Consider the following 9,863-nt stretch of genomic DNA (forward strand, 5'->3'; position numbering starts at 1 on the left):
AACGAGAGCGTTCTTACACCCGTTAGAGATCGCGACGGCTCCATTCGAAGTTATCGGCATGGATTTTCTAGGGTCGATTAAACCCGAATCCTCTAAAGGAAATAAATATGTACTCGTCATGACTGATGCTTTCTCTAAATGGACCGAGGTCGTAGCCTTGCCCGATCAAACGACAGAAACGACCTGCCGGGCGCTGATGGACAAAATCGTTTTATATCATAGGCCCCCAAAAATTATCATAACAGATAGGGGGACGAATTTCACATCTCAATTATTCAACAGTTTATGTCAAGAGCTCAGGACTAAACATAAGACAACGACGGCGTATCATCCTCAATCGAATGGGATGATAGAACGCTTTAATAAAACAGTGGTGGACATGGTGCGAAAATATATTGCTAACGGCTTCGAGCAATGGGAAGAAGTCCTCGGCCCAATGGCCTCGGCATATAGAAACTCAGTACACTCTTCCACGATAGAGATTCAATATTTTTTAATTACAGCAAGGGACCCAAACATGGTTGTCGACAGGTTTTTAAGACCGGAACCGGAGTTAATCACCCCTCGTGATTACAAAAGCCAAACGATGCAACGGCTAAGAGAAGGTTTTGCGCTAGCCAGAGAAAACCTATTGGAGGCTAGAAGGCACCAGAAGATCCAGTATGATAAGAGAGCCAAGGAAGAGAACTTTGAAGTAGGTGATCGCGTCCTCCTGGACGTAAGGGTCACTCAATTAGGAACGAGCAAAAAATTAAACCCTCGATATCAAGGCCCCTTTCGAGTTTCAAAAGTCTTCCCTAACCATACGGTGGAAATCCGTACGTACAATGGAAATGGTATCCAGCTGAGATGACGATGACGATGAGGATCTTGCCGACGTAGAAGCAGGAGGTGAAGTCAATACCCCGGATCACGAAGGTGACAGGGAACTGATTGTTTTGGACGCTGTCGCGCCGAATGACGTCAGAGACGCCCACTTAATTGATTTCGACCCTCTCATCCACTTGAACCAGACGGCTACAAAAAAACCCAACGGATACCAGATCGAACCAAATCTGGGTCATGAGCCAAGTCGAGTTGACTGGTCAAACCTCCCCCCTCCGCTAACCCCCCTTAGAGTACCTCCAGCACCCCTGGAAGGAAGTAACACAATTGTACGCCCAAAAAGAGCTACTCGTCCTCCGGACAGGTTCCGAGACTTCCTATTAGATTAGCGATAAACACCCAGCCCCACTCCCATCTTCCTCTGCCGCTGTATACTCGTCTTGTTCCGTAAAAAATTTTTTGTTGTTGTTTGCCCATTCAACATGTTAGTTCGGTATATCAGACTCAATTTGTCTTCTTCTCTAGTTATTTCGTGTTAGTTCTCCTCGCCAGCCTACACACGACAGGGGCCATCATGACCACTGTATGTGACTGTAGTAACGAGCGAAAGAATGGGTTCATCGCCTTCGACGATGAAGACTGCCTCCTTGGATTGGAAGATCCTGCCCCCCCAAAAAATGTTACGTACACCCTGTACTCCCATTTACCAGAAGTTAAACGATTCCCAGGACACGTTTGTCGCATGTGGGCGGTCACTCGATCTATCTTTACCGACTTCTTAGGTTGGCATTACACTACTGAAAGTAAATGGGCCGTTCCAGTATCCACTTCCGACTGTGAAGAAATGCGGGATCTAAGGAAATGGAAAAACGAGACAATGTACGTGAAAGGCAGTCACAAGTACACCTATGACGTGATGCCCTCGTTACAGCCGGTTTGGATGACAAAACGTTGGGCCGTCACATTCCATTGTAAAATCGTGGAGGTCGTGCTGGAAAGTGAGTGCGACAATTGCACTATCAACTCCCCCCGTCGGTACAATCGAATTCGATAACGGATCCGTGACCAGAAACCTTCAAACGTTTATTTGGGAAGACGCGTACAAAGAAAAAAAACCCTGTGATCTCAAACTAGCAGGCGATTCGGTAAACGACGGCCTGTTGTACAAGACTCACGATCCAAAAATGCGGCGCTTACAGGACCGGATCAGCCAAACAGACTACCTCGTTAATGTTACGAAGGAATTAGAACGGTGTGGCAAATCCGCCTTGTTCAGCATTAATGGAATGGAAAAAATCCTGATTGTCATTAACATACCAACGCCAGAACTGTATACCTCATATGCCACGGGTTTTACGAACGCTACAGAACCACTAGCCACTCCGTTGTTAGTCGAAGTACACTCAAACGGGTCTTACGACAGCATCGATTCCTAGAATACCACAGAGCGTAAGATTCCTGCGTCATTAGCAGCAGAGATCAAGCAGGCGGCTCATCATCAATATACCAGGGATCTGGCACTAGACCAAGTAAATCGGCTGGCGAATGAAATTAGACGCCTTCAATGCGAGAACCGAAAAGCAACACGCAATAGTATCCTCTTGAGTGCTAAGAACGACGGATGGTACGCAGCTACCCAACTTCAACTGCCTAGTTGTTCAAGATAAACTGTGTATGGAGCGCAGGTTGAGGTAGCACGTTGCGCACCTTTTAATGTATCCTTCGGGGCCAAGCGGACGAAATGTGAAAATCAGCCCCGTTTTATGAACTTCACAATAGCCCATAACGGATGGCAACTTGTTCCATATCACCCATGTTATTGGCCTGAACCTAACTACGTCAACTTTAATGGGAAAACTCACATCTACGCGGATGGTGGGTGGGTTCCGGTAATCCCAACAGTTCCAACAAACGGCAGACGCCTGGTCGGATTGGCAACGTATGAAGCTGATAATTCTCTACAAAACTTTTTGCAAATGAATCCCGCGATGCAAAATGGGCCGTTGAGTCACGCGTCGGTGATGGCCGACATCTTGGCTTCTATTCATGAGCATTACGCAGAAGATAACTCACGTCAATTACTGACATCAAACGTACTCATTTATCACGGCGATGCACCGAACATTGATTTCGTCGCTAAGATCGGTGGATGGTGCTATGACTCGGCAACGTCGCCCCCCTCCCCTCCCTCTGATCACGGCGTCAGTTGGTCTCGTCTCGTTGGTAGAGAGAATACACGTCCGTATCGCTCTCGAATTCAGCCTCTTTCAGACTTCATTCTATGGCGCAGTTGATTGTTTTTTCGATCCTATTCATTCTCCCTGCTCTCAACACTCGATCCCTCAGTGTTTTTGTTCAGTTTTATTTTTATTCGTGTTGATTTCCCCGGCCCTTGGGTGCGCCCATTGCTGCTAACCCCCCTCCTCCCATTAACCAGCGTGGTTTGTGGGGGCCGCCATCTTGTTTTCCTTTGTCTCGTGTGGTGCATATGCTGTTCTTTTGTGGCCCTGAGTTATCCTATCCGCCGATCATATTTGGGACGTTTGCTCACATTCACCCACTGTTTTTCATATTTCATGTCTTTTTTATTTGTTTCTTTTTGGTGATTCATTGTCGTGGCTATAGTGAGGGGCCCGCATGTTGCGTGCCCACCATTTTTTTTTTTTTCGGTTTTTTGTTTTTCTTTGTTGGCCGTAGCTACTCCACGTCCACCCGTTCCACGCGGATTTCATCCCGCGGTTTAGTTCTCCCACTATTCATCCCCCCATCGTCATTTATTTCCACATTGCCGTTTATTCTGTTTTCTAGCGTGCTGTTTTCTTGATTCACACCCTCGTTTCGACCACTCATATTGCCAATTCAACCTCACACGCTCTCCCCATTCAATTCATTTTTTTTGTGCTTCCTGCTCCTCGGTGCTTCAACGTTCATCTGCGAGTTTTTCAATTCTCCCACCCAACGTGGTTTCATTCCTCCATTCATTTTCATTCCGCTGACGTGTTCGTCCTTCGCCGGTGCCTCCCTTCGTGCAGTGTCCAGTGGTCCTCTTGTGTCACCCAGGTCTTGAGTTAATCCGTGCCCCGCCATGCCTCCCAAGCCATTCAAGCCGTACGGCGTGCCACCTCCACTAGACATCGAGGAATTCAAAGACTCCTTCGAGGTCTGGCACCAGCAGTGGAATATATTCCTTGCTCTGTCGACCATCAACACTGCACTTCCGCAACACGACCGACCAGAATATATTGCCAACATCTTGCTGTCCTGCCTCTCCAACGCGACGCTGAAGGCTGTACTCACCATGGGTTTGGCGCCGCCTGAGCTTAAAGATGCAGACATCATTATTGGGAAGCTGCAGGAGAGGTGTAATGCTGGCCGCAATTGTCATGTGTGGCGCCAGAAGTTTTCATCCCGCGTCCAGCGTGACACCGAATCGGCCGATTCTTGGCTCAGCGACTTGCGCGATCTCGCGCGCAAATGCGAATTAGAAAAAGATTGCTGTGCGGCCTGCCAGAACACGCGCATTTTGGGCCAAGTTGTCTTTGGCGTTTTCGACGACGAGGTCCGCCGCAAGCTACTGGAACAGGGCACCACTTTAACCCTGGATATGGCGCTTACAATGCTCCGTACAGCGGAGGCCACCCGGCTCCAGGCGTCCACCATCAAACAGGGTGGTGCAGCCTCCGTCCACCAGTTAAAGACTCCGGCGGCCAAACCACCTATGGGCAAGCCGGCTACTCAACACCGGGATCAGCAGCGCGGACGTCCAGCAGCTCGTTGGCATCCGCCTGGAACTAAGCCGTATGGGTGTTGGAATTGCGGGTCAGCCTCCCGCCACGCTAAAGAAGATTGCCCCGCCTTCGGCAAGGAATGTCTTGGTTGCCACAAAACGGGCCACTTCCAGGCCGTATGTACCCAAGGCGGCAGTTCAACCCCGAAACCTGAGATGGCTGGCAGCATCACGATCCAGTCCATCATCCCTGAGGACATGGTCGAGCTTGGTGTCGTCCCAGCTTCCAGCAACTCTTCTATTGTCATCCGTGTACTCCCTGACTCTGTGGCGTCGATTGATGCGATCCCGGCCACTATGTTCTGGAGCCACTTCAAACACGTTCAACTAATGGATGGCGGACCAAACGCAGTCACGGCCACCGGGGCGGCTATTTCTTCACTTGGCCACTTCCCAGCCACGTTGACATGGTCCAGCGGATCACTTCGTCCCGTGACCACAATCATCCATGTCCTACGTGACCTTCAACAGCCGGTGCTCTCCAAGGCGTCTCAAAAACAATTCGGCATGCTACCGGCTCAGTATCCGCATTCGTGCATGTTAGCTGCGGTTATGCCTCCGCCTTTGCCAGCCTCAACCCCAGTTGATGACGTCATGGCTACATTGCGCGTTCTTATGGCGGAGTGCCCTTTGATTTTCGATGGAGTTTGCCGGCCCATGCGTGGTCCTCCATGCCACTTTCAACTAAAGGAGGGCGCAATCCCTTCTGCCATCCGTGGATCCCGTCCCATTGCAGTGCCTCTCATACCAAGGGTCAAACAGGAGCTGGACTCGCTGGAAGACCAAGGCATCATCAGCCAGGTGCCTGAGCCGACGTTGTGGGTCCACCCAATCGTTATTGTCCCAAAGGACGATGGCGGAATCCGCATATGCGGCGACTTTACGTCGCTCAACCGCTGCATCATCCAGCCCCCCTTTGATTCCCCGACTCCATTCCAGGCGGTCCGGACCATCCCGACGGGGATGAAGTTCTTCACAGTTATTGACGCCCTCAAGGGCTATCACCAGGTGGAGCTGGATGAAGAGTCAAGTGCCATGACGACGTTCTCCACTCCGTTTGGCCGCTACAGATACAACCGTCTCCCGTTTGGCGTCTCGTTAGCTGGCGATGACTACGGCAGACGTCTCGCAAACATTTTCGACGATTTCCCGAACTGTCGCCGTGTAGTTGAGGATATCCTGGTTTTCTCTGCCACTTGGGAAGAACATGTGGACCTCGTCCGTCGCCTTTTCCGCCTCGCCGCTGATCACCAGATCGCCATTAACGTTCGCAAGGTTGTCTTTGCTCAACCGTCAGTGTTGTTTGGTGGCTACGTAGTAGGCGAGAGTGGCTTCCGACCTAGCCCGGATTTACTGAGGGCCATCCGTGAATTCCCGGCTCCCACTTGTGTCTCAGAGATGCGTGCCTTCCACGGGCTCTGCCAGCAGGTTGGGAACTTTTCGGACGACTTGGCTCCCGTTCTTCGCCCTCTGGCGCCTCTACTTCGAAAGGATTTTGTATGGGAGTGGACGATGCAACACGAGAAGGACTTCAAAGCAGCCCGTGAGTCACTATCTTCATCTTCCGAATTATCGTTTTACGACCCGGCTTCCCCAACCTCACTTCACGTCGATGCATCCCGCCTCCGGGGCCTCGGTTTCATCCTCCGACAACAAAAAAATGATGGCAGCTGGAATGTCGGGCAGGCAGGATCACGTTTCCTATCGGATGCAGAGTCCCGATACGCGATGATCGAGCTGGAATGCCTGGCCGCGGCTTGGGCTATGCGAAAATGCCGCCAGTTTCTCGAGGGCCTGCCCTCCTTCCAGCTCGTTACAGATCATCGCCCTTTGATTCCGATCCTCAACGATTACCACCTGGACAAGCTGGATAATCCCAGAATTTTGCGCCTTCGCCTTTCCATGCAGTGCTACTCTTTCGTCGCTGTTTGGGTGCCTGGGAAGAACAACGTGATGGCGGATGCCCTGTCGCTCTCCCCGGTTGATCGTCCTTCCGAATCCGACGAAATCGCGGATGGCCCGCAGTCATTTTCAGCCCGCATCAGCTTGGTAGATACAATGGAGGGATCAAACGACGCCAATCCCGACGTGTTGCTGTCCTCCGTTGCAGCGGCTACCTCGGCCGATCCGGTTATGCTGTCCCTCCGCCAAACAGTCCTTGAGGGATTCCCGAACGAGAAGTGCAATCTTCCCCTTGAGCTTCGGCCATACTGGCAGGTTCGGAGCCAGCTGTCCGTCGACGACGCGGAGGGTCTCATCCTTGTCGGCCCCCGAGTAGTCATCCCGACTTCCTTACGTCAGGAGATTATCAGGCGCTTACTTCAAATGCACCAAGGAGCCACTAAACTCCGTCAGCGCGCCCGTCTCTCAATCTACTGGCCCTCCATGGACAACGATATCGTCGTGGCCGCAAAGTCCTGCCCATCCTGCACAGAGCGTCTTCCATCACATCCGGCGGAGCCTCTCCTTCCCCATGCTCCGGCTTCCAGACCGTTCGAGTTTGTGTTCGTCGATCTAGGCGCATACCGCGGTCGTGATTTTTTAATTGTGGCCGATCAGTTCAGCGGTTGGCCTCAAGTCTTCCCGTTCCTGGACACCAACACGTCAACGCGACGGGTCATCGACGCCCTCCGTTCATTTTTCACGTGTGGAGCCGGAGCCCCGGTGAAACTGTGGTCGGATGGAGGCCCGCAGTTCAAGTCCGACGAATTTCTCGCCTTCCTTCACGACTGGGATATTAGTAACGGCCGTTCTTCGCCCCACCATCCTCAGTCCAATGGCTACGCGGAATCAGCCGTCAAATCGATGAAGAAGCTCATCGCAGGCTCTTGGTCATCAGGTTTGTTCGACCCGGACAAGTTTGGCAAGGCTTTGCTTCTCTTCCGCAACGCGCCTATGTCGGGCGGAGCTTCACCATCGCAGATTGTTTTCAGCCGCCCAACGCGCGATCTCCTTCCCGCACACAGGCGTTCATTCGCTCCGGAATGGCAGCAAGCCGCTGAGGTATTGGAGAAGCAGGCTCAACATGCAAAGGAACTACAAATTCAGCATTTCAACCGTTCCGCGCACCCCCTCCCACCCCTGGTGATTGGCGACAGCGTGCTCATCCAAGACCATAAGTCAAAACGTTGGTCCACTCCTGGAGTCATCGTTGAGGTGGGGCCATTCCGGGATTACCTCGTCAAAACGCCAGCTGGTCGGCTGTTCCGCCGCATTCGGCGTTTTCTTCGTGTCATCTCCCCCCAAATTCCGCAGCCACAACCGCCAGCGAGCACTTCAACTACGACTTCCCCCGTCCAGCTGCCTGGTCCGGCCCCTCCGACAGCGCCTTCATCCACTCTCCGTCGTTCGCGTCGCCTTGCCGCCAAGATCGCTTCTTAGTTTATTATTATGTCTATTTGTTTGTATTCTCTCTCGTCCGTTCTCCTTTGAGTCCATCCCCTCTTACGTCAGCTTGGACACCCGCTCTTGTTTCCTAATTCAGCAATTACCCCTTATCTTTTTGCTCCCCGTGTTTTGGCCCTGGGAGTGTTTTCTTGCCGTGGGTGTTCCACGTTACAATTCAGAAATTTTTTTTCCATTCATGTACGGGGAAAAAGACATGCTATGACTCGGCAACGTCGCCCCCCTCCCCTCCCTCTGATCACGGCGTCAGTTGGTCTCGTCTCGTTGGTAGAGAGAATACACGTCCGTATCGCTCTCGAATTCAGCCTCTTTCAGACTTCATTCTAGATGGGTAAAGAATTTCGGAGCAGTCTCGGGATTTGGTGCGTTGTCAGTATTGGCCGTGAGATTTTGCGGAATCGGTTCGCTACTACTCAAGGCTTTCCCCCTCCTTTCCAAAATCCTCCAAATGACTTGTTTCAAAAAGCCTCCATTGGCCATCACCGCTGCAGATCTACCCATGTCCATCGGCGTACAACCAACAGCAGTGACCAACCCATCCCAATCCACCGCATCCGCATCGGCAGCAGTTCCGCCACGCCGTACGCCACCGCGCCAACCAAGACCGCCACACACGACTCAGGAAGGCGAGGCCTTCTTACCACGTAGACTACGATCACAGCCACGAAAAGTCGAATAAAATTGCCATAGTGTCGTTTTTCATCACTAGTACATTTCCTTTTCCCTTATAATTTTGCCACAGTGTTTCCTTTTTCTCAGTTCTTAACGTCGTCCTCTTATACTATCATTTCCTTTAGTAGTCGCCATAGTGTCGTTTCCTTTTTTTCCCCATTGCTGTTTCATTTCCCTCCACTTATTCTACGTATAATTTTGTCACAGTGTCCCTTATTAATTCTTATCGTAATGCTTTTCCCTCTCACCCTTCCAGCAGTAATCATCGCTCGGTTCTTTTCCGTTTTTTTCTTTCCTTTTTTATCGCGTTACCATTGGTTGTGCTATTCATTTTTTCACATAATTCTTTTCTATGTGCGCGTTCGCTCTCTCTACTTCCGTATCCATAAAATTGCCGCAGTTACTTCGCTGTTACTTCCATTTTGCATTCTTATAGTGCCTCCTCCTGTTCTATCTTGCTCATCCGTCGCATTCCCTTGCTATTCGCATTCAGAATCTGAGAGTGATTGTTGCGGGGCGCAACAATTGAGGAGGGGGGGTGATGTAAAGAATCGAGATCTTTGACAACAGAGAAACGATGTCTTTCGACTTTCTAAAAAGTCACCCCTCTTGCGCCCCAAGCAATACGGGGAGTTGACCGTTGCGGAAAAAGCCCCCTTGTTCTCGAACAAAGAAGAAGGTCAAGTTGATCGTTGGAAAGGACGCTACCACGACCCCCACGTCAACCAAGGAAAAAATGCTTCCTCAAGAACTAATAAATAGAACTAGATTTAGCTCGCCCCTTCAGTCTTCTGTTAACTTTCTCGCTAGTTATTCCGATGTGTCCCGGCCTGTTCCAGCCTTACAAATACAATGCGGTAAAGTCAAAGATTCTTTATTACTTTAAATTCTTGTGATAGTTTGCACGCTCCACGCGCGTGTAAACCATTACATAAACGAAGATTATGTACAGTGTGGAAATGAATAAATTCTGTACACTAAATGTTTTTCTTTGCTCAACAGGTTTCATGCAAAGTCTCTACAATCAAATGCAGCTTTAACGCTGATATTTCGCTAGTAATAATCGATATCGTAAGGTCTTCAAGTTAAGTTAAAAAATCCCACCTAATTTCTCATATGGCCCATTCTCAACACTGATTGGGTGCCGCATTTTCAGTATATTCGGCCACAAAAA

General features: G+C 50.5%; 1 pseudogene; it reads left to right on the forward strand.

Moving 5' to 3' along the window:
• Positions 1–1,399: 1,399 nt before the first annotated feature.
• On the forward strand, positions 1,400–8,696 carry LOC116928630 (annotated as a pseudogene).
• Positions 8,697–9,863: the final 1,167 nt, after the last annotated feature.

Source organism: Daphnia magna, unplaced genomic scaffold (assembly GCF_020631705.1).
Source record: "Daphnia magna isolate NIES unplaced genomic scaffold, ASM2063170v1.1 Dm_contigs083, whole genome shotgun sequence".
Classification (NCBI taxonomy): Eukaryota; Metazoa; Arthropoda; class Branchiopoda; order Diplostraca; family Daphniidae; genus Daphnia; species Daphnia magna.